This window comes from Polyodon spathula, chromosome 12 (assembly GCF_017654505.1).
Source record: "Polyodon spathula isolate WHYD16114869_AA chromosome 12, ASM1765450v1, whole genome shotgun sequence".
NCBI lineage: Eukaryota > Metazoa > Chordata > Actinopteri > Acipenseriformes > Polyodontidae > Polyodon > Polyodon spathula.
This window is the reverse complement of record NC_054545.1, coordinates 35,954,045-35,966,921: the sequence shown is the minus strand read 5'-3', so window position 1 is coordinate 35,966,921 and position 12,877 is coordinate 35,954,045. Positions and strand designations below refer to the sequence as shown.

Sequence of the window (12,877 nt, the reverse complement as noted above, 5' to 3'; positions counted from 1 at the left end):
ATATCCTTGTGGTCTTGCTAAACCACCATATAATTTGGTCATTCGTCATAGTGTTTACAGACCCATGCTTGACTGCACAATGAGCTTTACAGACACACGTTGTTTACTCTTGTGTAAGATGTTCACAGATTTGCAAATAAGATCTAATATAGTTTTTTTGTGTATTTTACAGAACACTAATTTATTTGTATAATGTAAATATAATGCTTGTGCATTTTTGTTTTTCAATGAATGTCCTGAAGATATGACTCTGGATAATCTGGTCTGTTTCCTCAATGTTTTCAGTGTGTACTCGATAGTAAAATATGTGTAATGAACCGGAGAGGACATGCAATATAAACACTCCTACATTATTAGCACACAATGAACTTTATTTAATAAAACACACATTTTACCAGGTTGTCTTTTACTGTTTTGTGTCAAATTTGAACTTTATATTACAGTTTCAAAGGAATATACCAATGGGGAAATGCTCCCAAAAAAACATGTCAACAGCTGCAAATATCAGAGTCAATTATGTGTGTATTTATGTAATAAACATGCACATTTTTTCATATTTAATATACTAGCTTATGTTGATGACACATCACTGTTTTGTTTTACTAAAATGCACAGATGTAGGAAAAAACAAAGCAACACATTTTTTGCATCTGTCTTCAGTAAATGTAGATGTACCTTTGCTGTTCATAATAAACAGTTACTTTTTATGCTCTGCTCCAAAGCAAAGCACAATAACACTATGATCTTTCAGGGCAGTCAGCTTGAACTCCAATACTGAGTTGCTGGATTTTTCTCTCATGGCTTGGCTTAGGTCCTTCTGGCAGTCTTCAAAAAACACTTTGATTGAATAGCTGAGATGAAAGTATTAAAATGTGTTAGCAATGGAGAGAGAACAAAAGTGAAAGAAGTGTGTGAAACAGTCTTTATGTTTAATTTGCTGCAGTGGGAACAAAATACACAACACAGTTCCATGCCGTGTGTCATTTGGGATCTACAGATCACAACGAAACTACACTGTGACCCACATACAAGGGGGATCTGAGTATTGGACAACATTTCTACAATTGATATAAAATGCATTTGTTTTCTTGTTACCAACTATATACTGTAGCAGTTATATTGTGTTAGAACACGTTCTCTCCAAAACAATTCGGCAGGACTTAAATGGTTTAAACGTGCCTTAGGTGCTTGGAGTTCAAAATCTGTTACTAAGAAGGTTTGAAATAACGCTGAGACAGGTGATTGATTTCTCTTTCACTCGACGGTGTTTGCCCGTGAGCAGCACTGCGGTCGGCGGAGGTTCTGCAGAACTGCTCGAAAGGGATTCCTCTGCCGTCTCTTCTTCTCCACCCCGGCAGCTTTCTTCAGCGCACCTTTGACTGAGCTTGGGTTTGCGGGTGGCAGGTGTGCCGATGGAAGGGGTTGTGGCAGAGGTTGCTTCCCATGTTCCTCAATCTGTTTTTCCAAATGCTTCTGGATGGCCATCCCCAGCACCTCTACCTCCATGGAGGCCCCATACACTTCCCAGGTCATCCCCTTCTCATCCCACCTGACCTCCCGCACTGGCTCAGGCTGGTCATCCTCCGTCACCCCCTTAATGTGAATCTCAGGGTATGAAGCCTGGGGAGACTTCCTACCCGGAGTCATGGGCGCAGTGGCAACTGACCTGGACTCTACTTGCATGCCCACCTGCAGCTCTGCATCCTTCTTGGCAGGTTTAGCCTCCTCAAGCCCTGCCTTCCCCACAGGGAAAAAGAAACTGTCGGACCCCTCAGGTGGTGTCATAGGGCTGGTTGCTGCTGACCTGCAGGGCACCCCCAGGCTGACCTGAATCTCAGCGTGAACACCAGGGATGTTCTGTGAGAGGCACGGACCAACCGCTTCACTGCTGCTATCCTCCGCTGCGTCGACGTGGAGCGTGAGCTTTGTTTTAGCCTCACCCAGGCAATGCAATTCTTCTCTTTGCTTCCTTTCCGATTGCCCGAGCTCCTTTTGTCCTCCGTTACACAAAGCGTTTTTTTGATCATGAGTTTCTACTTGTAAGGGTTTGGTAGTTTCTTGAACGGTGCCGCAGACCTCCAAAGTAGTATGTGATGTTATTGTCAGCTCTCCAGATTGCTTCTTGTTTTGGTCTCTAGTCTCAGTATATGCATTACTTGCGGGACCTGAAACCACAGTAGATGGCTCTTCGGTTTCACAGTTGCCTATGGGCTGGGGGTATTTCGCAAGCTTCTCCTGATGGAACTCATAAACCTTCTTGTCTGGAGATGGCACCTCCTTTATTTCTTTTATGTGTGTATCTTCTTTGCTGGTTTCTTGTAAGCCTGGATCAGCAATAGATTCCATGCTAGATTTCTGCTTGTCTTTATGCAATGAGGAATCCTGGTTAGGTTTTTCAACCCTGCAATTTGACTGACTGATAGCCTCTGTGAGGCTTAAATCTTTGCTTTTTATTGCTCCTCTGTTCATAATCACTTTGGAATCATCTGGCATGACATTAGAAGACCCCTTGAGTTGAACAGGATCTCCAGATGTGTCTAAAGACAGCTTCTCTACCTTGCAGGGTTGTGACAATGACGTCTCTTGAATGGCATCTTTCTTGATTGACTCTCTAGGTTCATGATCGGACACTTTCAGGTTAAGATCGTGACAAAGGGTTGCACTCCCTCCAATCCCCTGCTTTTCCATTTGATTGTCTGCTGTCACTTTGTCACAGTCTTGGTTAGTATCCACATCACTGAACCTGTTCAAAGTACCCATCACTGCTCCCTGATTGCCTGACGCCACTGAACAATCACTCTCAATCTTAAGAACATCTGTCATTGCTACCACCTTAACTGATATATCTTTCAACAGTGATTCAGGCACTGCGTTAACACTGAGTAATGCACTGGGTCCTCCAGGAGGTAAATACTCACAGTGCTCCTTGCTCACATTAGAAGTTTCTTCTGGACTTTGGCGAGCATTGCAGATGGGCCTCTTCGCAGTCGTTTCTGGCTGGCAGCAGCTCTTGGCATCTTGGTGGTTGCTTGTGAAACAGACGTCGGATTGAGGGGGACCACATCTTAAGGGAGCTTCACAGCTCACCCCCTCTTGTTGACCGTGGGAGGGGGTGTTGCTTCCAGGCTCAGCCGCAATGGAGCCCTCCATCACCAGTCCAGGGCAGATCTGTATCGGAGAGCTAATACTGGATTCCTTGACACTTCCCATTCTCTCACATTGCACTCACAGCCATGGTCTTGAAGGATCGCAGGGTGCTGGAGATGTATCCTGCAGACAAGCAAAGCAGGATTTTATTGCTTAAAAAATAATAAAAGACTTAGTTTTAGATTACACAGAATCCCCACCCCCCCCCCCCACCACCACGACCACGGGACCTGGTGACCTGGGGGATGTAGAGCATAAAACCACGTTTTTTTTTTTTCTATTTTTGTTTTAAAAAAAAAAAAAAAAAAAAGACCAAATAAAATAATTAAGCAGATATGAAAAGTTGCTGACATTTCCACTAAACAGACATGGATGTATTTCAATGCGCACAGTATGGTTAATATTACACCTTTAGAATTCACATATGCATTTATTTCTCTTAATGATTTTTTTTTTTTTCAAATGCATGAGCCTTTTTTTTTTAAGTGTAAATAGGTTTTTTAAAATAAAATTGAATTACCTTTACTTCTTCTGTGGGGTTGTAGTTATGCTTCTCTCCGGCTTTGGCAATTATTGTTACTGTATTGTCTGTATTTATTTACACAATTATTCTGGGATGGCTAATCCACTGGTAATCCATAATCTCGTTAGAAATGCAGCACTAATCCCACGGGATGCTAAGATTTACATCTTGGAACACACGATCCAATTAAAAAAAAAAAAAAAAGCAACGTTGCTTATATGATATTGACACTGTTTTTTAAAATGTTTTTATTTTCGTAATGGATTCCTTTATCGATCCACTGTTCAAATGATCGAAGGAGATAGCTATCAATGTAATTCACAGATGCAATATAAAAAAGGGATTAAAAACAAAACAAAACATTGCTTTGCCTTTAAAAAAAAAAAAGCAAAAAGTATGAAGAACGAAAAACAAGCAAGCCCATCCAGTTGTTGAAATGTTTCGCTTTTCCTTTCCTTGTTTTCAAGTTCACAGATGGTGTTACATATTTAGTATTATTTATTTATTTGTTTATTTATTGCTTCTGTCTTTGCTTTCCAGTCAGCCTAGAGATCTGTGTACGTTAACCTTCTTGTAAATCCTGGGATGCTACTGCAGATGAAAGAACTAAACATTTCTGGAGACCCGTCTCCCTGGTAACAGGGAGACTTACGTATCTGTGACTGGAAATCAAAGAACAGTGGATCACCCTCTCCTCTCCTCTCCACTTTCTTTAGTTGTATTGCAAAAACATAAACACATAACATTTGGATTTGTATATCGATAGCCCATACATCTGTATATAAATAAAGTAATTTTATTATAATTATTATTATTATATCATTATTAATAATTATTATAATATATAATTATTGTACAAAATGTACATGTTTAGTCAAATGTCAAAAAAAAAAAAAAAAAAAAAAAATTTTGTTCAATGAAATACAAACTGGTGTTCATAGACTAGCACGTACAGTCTACAGTACAGCACCATCGTTCAGAACTGAGAAAGGAGAGAAAAAAGATCACAGACATGAAAAAAAAAAAAAAAAATCACGCTAGCAGTTTGACACAAAGGTTCAGATAACATAAACAATACCTGCAGATTTATTTATTTATTTACTTACTTACTTATTTACTTATTGTTTATTTGCTTATTTTTAAATACAATACCCTATATATGTTTAATCAATTTAAACAGCAAAAAATAGCAACCAAGTGCAAAGAGACGTGACATTGGTCATACATTTCTCAGCGGTGAAAATAATAACAAACACCGGATATTATGGCAGCCGGTAGCATTTAGGCAAATGGTTTTGAAAAAAACAAACATGCTTGAATTACCGTACCTTCTTCTTCAATATGTCTTTCTGATTCCGAAGAAACAAAAAAGAAACCCAGACCTCTGACACTGATCTGAAAACATGCGCGTAATAATTAGTGGTGCAACAGTAGCCTTTGTTCCAGTTTTGCAGCGACAGGATCGTGCAGACTAGGACACTGGTGTGAGCGTGCTCCTGAGACACCTGGACTCGCGACGGACACAAGACTCATCACGAACCACATTTACCACACAGTTAGAATTAGACCCCAATAACTCTTATACACATACGATAGTAATATATAACAATAACTCATATGCATACACATATAAATATAGGTGTATATCACGTTACTTTGATCCTGAAGATGACGATAACGCTGTGGAGTTGAAGCTGGAACTGGAAAAGGTACGGTGATGTCTGTCAAACCAGCTAGAGATGAGACAGCAGACGGCATTCCGCTCAGCAGCCATGCACACATCACTGTCAGTTCCTTTGTGTGTAATATATAGACAGTAAGCTACACAGTCTGGACAGATATTACAATCTGAACATTGACAAGTCAATAGGAATGGGACACCCGTGCCAGTCAAGAAACATGTAGCCAATGTTATGTATGAGCTGTTTCCATCCATGAAAGAAATATATGCAAATATCCATAATATTATCTAGAGATGTTATTTAATAGGTATTACTTGGCTGTGCCTGGAGGATGGTGAAGTGAAGTCCCAGAGCCACATAATGTTGTTCATTCAGTTCAGGTGAATAGTATCACATACAGACAGTGCAATAGAAGAAGTTTATTTTTAAAGCAGTAAAAGAAAATTCCAGAAAGACTGTCTGATAGGAGTGATAGGGTTAGAAAAAAAGCAGGATCTGGTAGCTGGGACAAGCCTAATCTATTTGCAAAATGTTGGCCAAAAGCAACGGAGTACTGTATATAAGATGACCCTATTAGATTCACGATTTAGCCATACAAACATATATTTTGAACTCCTAGTGGTGTGTACATATTGCTGGGCATGATGGTTCAGGACTTTGTGCTGGGTGAGGAACAAGTCAAGTTGGTCCAAGGAAAGAAAAAAACAAACATTATATTAAAAAAAAAAAAAAACTGCTGTAAAGCACAGTGTTTGTTATTTAGAAACCTTAGGATGGGATTCAAAATACCCCCAAGGCCTGTAAATATTTATTCCAAATCCCAGCAGGGCATAACCATGCACCAAAAACATGTGTTTTAACCCTGCGTTTTAGACTCGTTTCATGCCACTGCTATGCTTGTGTTACTAAAGTTGGTTCATGAGTTTTGCTTGCTGTGCTTCCTCTTGTAATAGTGTTAATTAGACAATCTTATCTGCAAGGCAACCGAGAGTCTCAAGTGTACCCTTCGCTGTCTGTCTTCCTGTCTCTTTCGTTTGCAGCTTCCTCCTAATTAGGATCCCCAGAGGTGGCTCACTTAGGCCTGTCACCAAGGAACACTAAGTGGAAGTGCCAGCTGCCTCATTGCTGAGACATTGAGAGATAATAACAACTAAATACAAACTAAAGTTTTGCAGTATATAGAAGAGTCCTTTATTAACATGTTTCAAATTGATAATTTTTCCCAGGACCATTAATACACACCTGTGTCATGCACATAACCCACTGCACAAGCCCACCAGCCTTCCAGAAAGCGCGTCCTTTAAAGATTCTTGGAAAGGTTTTAATCGTCCTTCCAGATGAATATACTTCACATTGGCCTGGGCTGCAGCAAAGGGGTTAGGGGCTAAAGCCTTCCCCATCTGTTTGAACGGAGAATTATCTGTTAACCACATTGCAATCTCACAGTTTTTGTTCATAAATCCTTCAATTAAATCCCTTTCTGTGAATAACAATAATAATATTAGTGATGAATACAGACAGCTAGGGTCTGGTGACCTTAACTAGGGGTGTGAAGGTCAACTTTTCACAGAGGCAAGCAAGTTGGTTGTTTAGTTTTACATCTCAGTTGCAAGACTGAAATCAAGACAAAGCATACAACAGCATTCTATTGGTTCTAAATTCTACATATCTATTAGTAAACAGAAGATAAGACTCCATTAGGAAGGTTCTATAACATGAAAACGTTTTTCTCATAGGATTTGCGGATCCAGAATGCAGTTAGATTGTTTGGTAAAAGATGTTTACTTTTGTAATTACACTTTAGACTTTAGGCATGTGGTTGTGTGTTGTTCACAGTGTAATATACTGTGCAGTATATCTTATGACAAATAATCTTAATAATGGATTTGGAGGTCCTTGATTATTGATCTGGCATGTCCGAGGTCTGCCAGAAATGAACAACCTGCTATGTGAATTTCAGCATTGGGCCTGTGCTGTGCAGTGTCTGCAGCTTCCTAACTTTGAGCTTGAGTTCTTGTGACATCTCGGCAAGGAGATTGCTTCAAGTTCCAAGCGAGATCGTTAATAGTTCAAGCTTGGGATTCTTCTTCGCTCTTCACAGGTATTGCCGGAGGTTGCTGTTCAAACCAATCATTTTGGATAAAAAATTCCTTGTTCTCCATTAAAAATAAATATCCTCTTTTCACTTGCCGAACCTGAGCAACCGATGTTATGAAGCCACTGAAGGCTGGCAACCCAGCCGGTTTTCCCTTCCAAAATGCCAAGGCATCATTCCCTGTGGACCCCCCAGGATTGCAACCAGCGAGCTCTTGATCGTATGTCTCTCACCCTTTGCTTTAGGAGACCAGTTTTATATTAAACTTAACCTCTGCTGGTTTACAAATTGTGCATCAGAAACATTGAGGTATTGTCACATACTGTCACAGATGCAATCTGTGTTGTTGATGACTAATATTAATATTCATCCAATATCCAACTACATCTCTACACAGGGCACAGGAAGGCAGAGCCCATGAAAACAGCAGCCTGCAAGCGGTTTCTTTTCACTTAGACGGTTAGAACTAGCTTCCTGTAAGGTTTTAGTGTGCTGACTGTTAAAGTGAAATCAGTATGCATCACATTACTATCACTGGTGTAAGATGTGTCAGTATATTCTTCTGACAAAAGTTTCAAGTTTCATAAAGACAACTAAACAAGACATGGGTGTTTCTTTGACTCAGATCAATTTTCATGAGCCATAGTCTGACCTTAACATTCTGTTTTTGTCAGCTGTATTTTCATCATCAACACGGCTGCCTCGTCCAATCAGGCCTCACCAAGGGTTTGGTTTCCTAGCAACTGGGCATGTGGACAGGGGATGCAGGGGAGCCTGGTGAATAAACAGCACTGTTAGAAGTGTCTAAAAATACAAGAAAAACAGAGACGTTATGCATCATCAAGCAGATGATGAAATCCACAAGCAGATGGGGTTCTGTTCACAGAGAAAAAAAGGTGTCAATTATTTTACCGAGATGCACAAGAAGTTTTCTTTTTTTCTGTTAAGAGCTAAAGACTCAAGAAGCACATCAGTCAGAAAAAAACAAAACCAGAGTTTATAATGAGAGGACTGTATCGCTGTGCTGTATTTGCGTTGCTGTTTGAATAACATTATCTGTGCGCAGGTATACTCTGTAGACTGCACAATATACTCGGAATGAAGCAGACTGCCACGTGAAACAGACACAAACTCTGAAAAGGGTCGGGTTCTAAAGAGTCTTTCTATTTAGCATGGGTGTAGACCAGCACACTGACTGATGTTGGGAACTGCCATCCTCTGTCTTGTCTCCTACACTTAAAAATCCACTGTGCTTAATCAGAGCAGGTCTGAAAGTTCAATCTGCAGATAAGGGTAATGAAGGCACAGCATTGTTTGAAATAGTCTTTGTGGTGATGTGCTTTGTGCCTCCTTCTAATAATATTCTGGATGCTATAAGTGCATAGTGACTATATGATATCACTCTGTATTATAAGGTTCTGGAATGCGGTATAACTGTAACTGATTGGTCAGATTCTCAAATATATTTACTTCAAGGAGAAGACACTGCTTAAAATAGCAAATATTTGGGTATATATTTTATAAGTGTGCTCATGTCAGAGTTCTTAGCTTTGAGAATCTGGCATCTTCATTCTGTTCTATAATCTCAGGTTCTTTGATGCAAATGGAATTGTAAACTTCGACAAGGGTAAAATCATTGTCAAATTTGGAATGGTATATAACAATGACATTTTATGTGGATGAGGTATGCATGGCAAACCCTGGTGCCACCACAATAAATACAGGGTCAAATTCTCTGGTTACTCATATAAACAGCAAATGTTACCAAACCAGAAATAAAACATTTTGACTTGTTATTTAAGGGCATGTAAGTGGACTTCAGTTGTCTCTTTAAAATTGGGATTAGTATTTCTCCTTCTAGAAAAACGCAAATTGAACTAATGACAATTTGGAGTAAGTACTCTGACAGACATCTAAGAGAGGGAGATCTTTGCACTGTCTGCAAAATGGGACGAGTTTGGTGAACAGGTCTTTATATTGAGATGCGTGGAATGAGGAACTGTGCTGTAACTAAATATCTATGTCTCTTGATTACCTAGCTATTTGAGTCAATTATGCCTTTAAGAGAGTGATTCATTCAGGGTCTTTCTACATTGCACAATCCTAGTGCAATCCACAGTGACATCCAGTTCCCCTGACACTGAATTGAGAGATCACCCACCAGTCCCTCCACTGCAGTGTGTTTTACTGGCTATTATTAGTGGAGAGAGAGAGGGACTCTTATCTGCATTACTGCTGGAATAGCACAGCTCATATTTATTGAAGGACCTTGAGCTAGAGATGACTGAATGACACGTTCTCTGTGAACTTGGGAAAAGAAAAGAAAAATTAATTACTCTTCATAAATGTCATACTGTAAAGGCAGAAATATTTGCAAGCCTTCTGTTATGTGTTTTTTTTTTCTTTCCGCGTATGAATAAAAAAGGTACATTTGTCAAGAATATCAAATTCCACTAACAATACATACTTCGTATTTTGCAACAAGTCAGCAAAAAAAAATACGTTTTAAACTTTCCTTAAAAAAAATTTTAAAAAATGTTACTTGAACATTTGAAACATTTTAAGATTAGACGGGAGGGATCGGTTTCAAAAAGGATACCCCGATACAGACACACCCCCACGGTCTGGAGCAAAATAGGTTTTATGGGCGTGAGTCGCTAAATATTTATGGCATTAAAGTATTTTATTTCATGAACTGTAACTTGTATCTATCTGCCTGCTAGCAGTTCTAGTGGCTATGTTATGTGTGTGCGTTTTTTTTTTTTTTTTTTTTTTACCACATAATTTAGAATAGACATATTTTGGATCATTTTTATTATTCAGAGCAAAGCGTATTGTATTTATTGCATGGGTCACATAGACATAGTTCTGAACACCAAGCAAAAACGAAGGGAGATGTTTTTATTCTACAATCAAAACATTTAGAAGAATGAATTAAAAAAAAAAAAAAATATATATATATATATATAATATATATATATATATATATATATATATATATATATACCTAGTAAATGTAATATATGTGTCAGGCTTTTGACAGAGAGACAAGGAGATAATAATAATGGAGTCTGAGCTGAAAATGAAGAACAGTAGCACAAAGCATCAGCCCTGCTCTGTTTCATATACACCCAGGCCTCCGGCGAGATTTCAGCTTTACTAAATCCTGAATAAATCAATAATGCTGGGAAGTGACTTTATCCGGTTTTAATAAAAATAAGAGCCTGCATCTGTGCCATTATTTTAAACCTTTCTGCTAATGCTTTCACACGTGACTTTATTTCATTTTTAAAGAGTTTGCTAGTCTTTTTGTGATGTTTACAATCATTCGTATTGTTGAACGAAACAGACACATATTTTGATAAGTGTGTGTTAAGGAGTTCAGGATCTGCACTTCAGTTGCAGTTTTCATAGACAGATCGTTATATTAGTAAGCAGCAACCCAATCTGGTGCACAGCAGTATTATACCCACGCAGAATAGTTGCAAACAACTCAAAAAGGTCAAATAGCTGTAAAAATGATATGTTTGACTCCATTCAGTGTTAATCAGAATGAAAGAACAGGGTTTCTCTCATTCTCTTTTCAGTTACCAAATGTTTATTAATAAACAAAAATACAAAAGAAACTTGTCTGCGCTTGCTCTACATGTTTCCAGTCGGTTGTTGTTTTTGATCTTCGCTGTGGCCTGTACTGTTTTGTTAATGTAACACTGAGCATTTGTTTCCCTCCCTCATTTGGGGCTCAGTTTCTGTCCGAAGTCCTTGATGGCGTCAGTTGTTTTTCCGGACGCTGTGTTGATGGCACTCTGAGTCTGTTTGCTGGCCTCATCAGCAGCTGGAGAGCAAACGGACACAGCCAGAGTGTTGGGTTATTATCTACACAGGGTCGTATTCACAAAGCTCAAGATGCTAATTGAAGAGCACCTACCGGTACTTACACCTTCCTTTCTTCTTGTGGGGCTGTGGATGATTTTATATATTATCAATCATGTTAACTGCACAGAGGCTAGGTGGTGCAAAGCTGAACTTGACTGCACCACTCAAGTCCAGGGTTTTGAAGTTTGTGTTGGGTTACTTGATGATATACACAGGGCTATTTTCACAAGGTGTTTACCATAGCCCTGTACCCAACTTGATGCTCCAGAGCTTCAAATAGATAACTCAAGGGGTGCATCGAAGAACAACTACTTACGCCTTAGTGGATGATTAAAGATTCACAAGGTCAGGGTTTCGAAACTCATGTCACGAATAACTTTGCTGCTCTCAATTTAGCCCCTAGCAGTGACATAAGGTTTGAGAGTGGGTGGTCAGGATAGTAAATGAAGAGCAGTCATAGGGTGATGCAGGAATCTAATAAACCTCCACAGTAAGTGCATTGTGTGGCTCGTTATTAGACTACCTGCATCGCAGGTCCTAAGGTGGCTGCAGTGCAGCTAAGCAAGGCACTTTTCATTTCCAGTATTCAGGCAGAACAGTGGTGCTGCTAAAGATGTCATGATGCGGAGATGCTTACCTGCTTTGGTTGATTCTTTAGAGGACTCTGCTACCTGCTGTACAGCCTCCTGTGCTGCTTGAACTGGAATTGAAATAGACAGTGACTCAGAGAAAGGGAGTTATCTGTTATCTTTTTAACCAGGAGTGTGTTATTTGTATTCTGTTAATGTGGCAGAGCCCTCTTTGGAATCCCAGGAATGTTCCATGCTGCTGTTATAAACTGGGGAGCTTGTTCTGCTGGTTCAAGATTTATTTATTTATTTTAAAAGCAATCCAATTAAACTTAAAAGTTTAGTTTCTCTTAAAACCTGTGCAGCCTTTTAATAATAATTTTAAAAAAATATATATATTGCATAATAATTATGTTCTGCATGCGGCTTTAATGACCTGAGACTCTCCAACTGAATAGCAGGCAGTGCCGCTACAGACTTGTTTTCACTGCAACTTAGCTGTTTGTCTAAACTGATATTTTTTCTCTTAACTTGCGTCTCTACCTCATACTTCCAAAGCTAATGGCAGTGATCTGTAACCAAGCCCCAGAGGGAATGCTCAGAAGGAATTCTACTTGTCAAAGCTGAAAGGCCAAAGATAATGAAGATAGTCTACCTTTAGTTCTAATTAAAAAGGATGAAGGGAGACACTGAGAGACAAGTGCAGTGACCCGGCCATGGAAGATCACTGAATTATTGAGGGAATGTCGAAAGAAGAACACAGGGAAACTAAACCCACAGATACCTAACTGAAAGTGAAAGTGAATACTTACATTTAATTATAATTAAAATAAATCCATTTAGGTGAAATGCCAAACTGATCAGTTTACTTCATTACATTCAATAAAAGCATACTAATCTTGGGAAACAATGAAAAATGTAATTGGAGTGGAGTCTCCAATTCTTCGGGTATAGCTGCAAATTTAAACAAACAGGTGTTATATCC

General features: G+C 39.1%; 1 long non-coding RNA gene across 3 annotated transcripts; it reads right to left on the bottom strand.

Moving 5' to 3' along the window:
* Positions 1-371: 371 nt before the first annotated feature.
* Positions 372-5,500, bottom strand: LOC121324039. Of its 3 annotated transcripts, none has more exons than XR_005951207.1 (3): positions 5,326-5,500; positions 2,919-3,270; positions 372-851 (listed from the first exon to the last, which is right to left on the bottom strand). It is a non-coding gene; the product is annotated as an uncharacterized LOC121324039 (long non-coding RNA). The 3 variants fall into 3 exon arrangements; XR_005951206.1 differs by lacking the exon at positions 5,326-5,500 and adding an exon at positions 4,999-5,201; XR_005951205.1 differs by lacking the exon at positions 5,326-5,500 and adding an exon at positions 3,668-4,426.
* Positions 5,501-12,877: the final 7,377 nt, after the last annotated feature.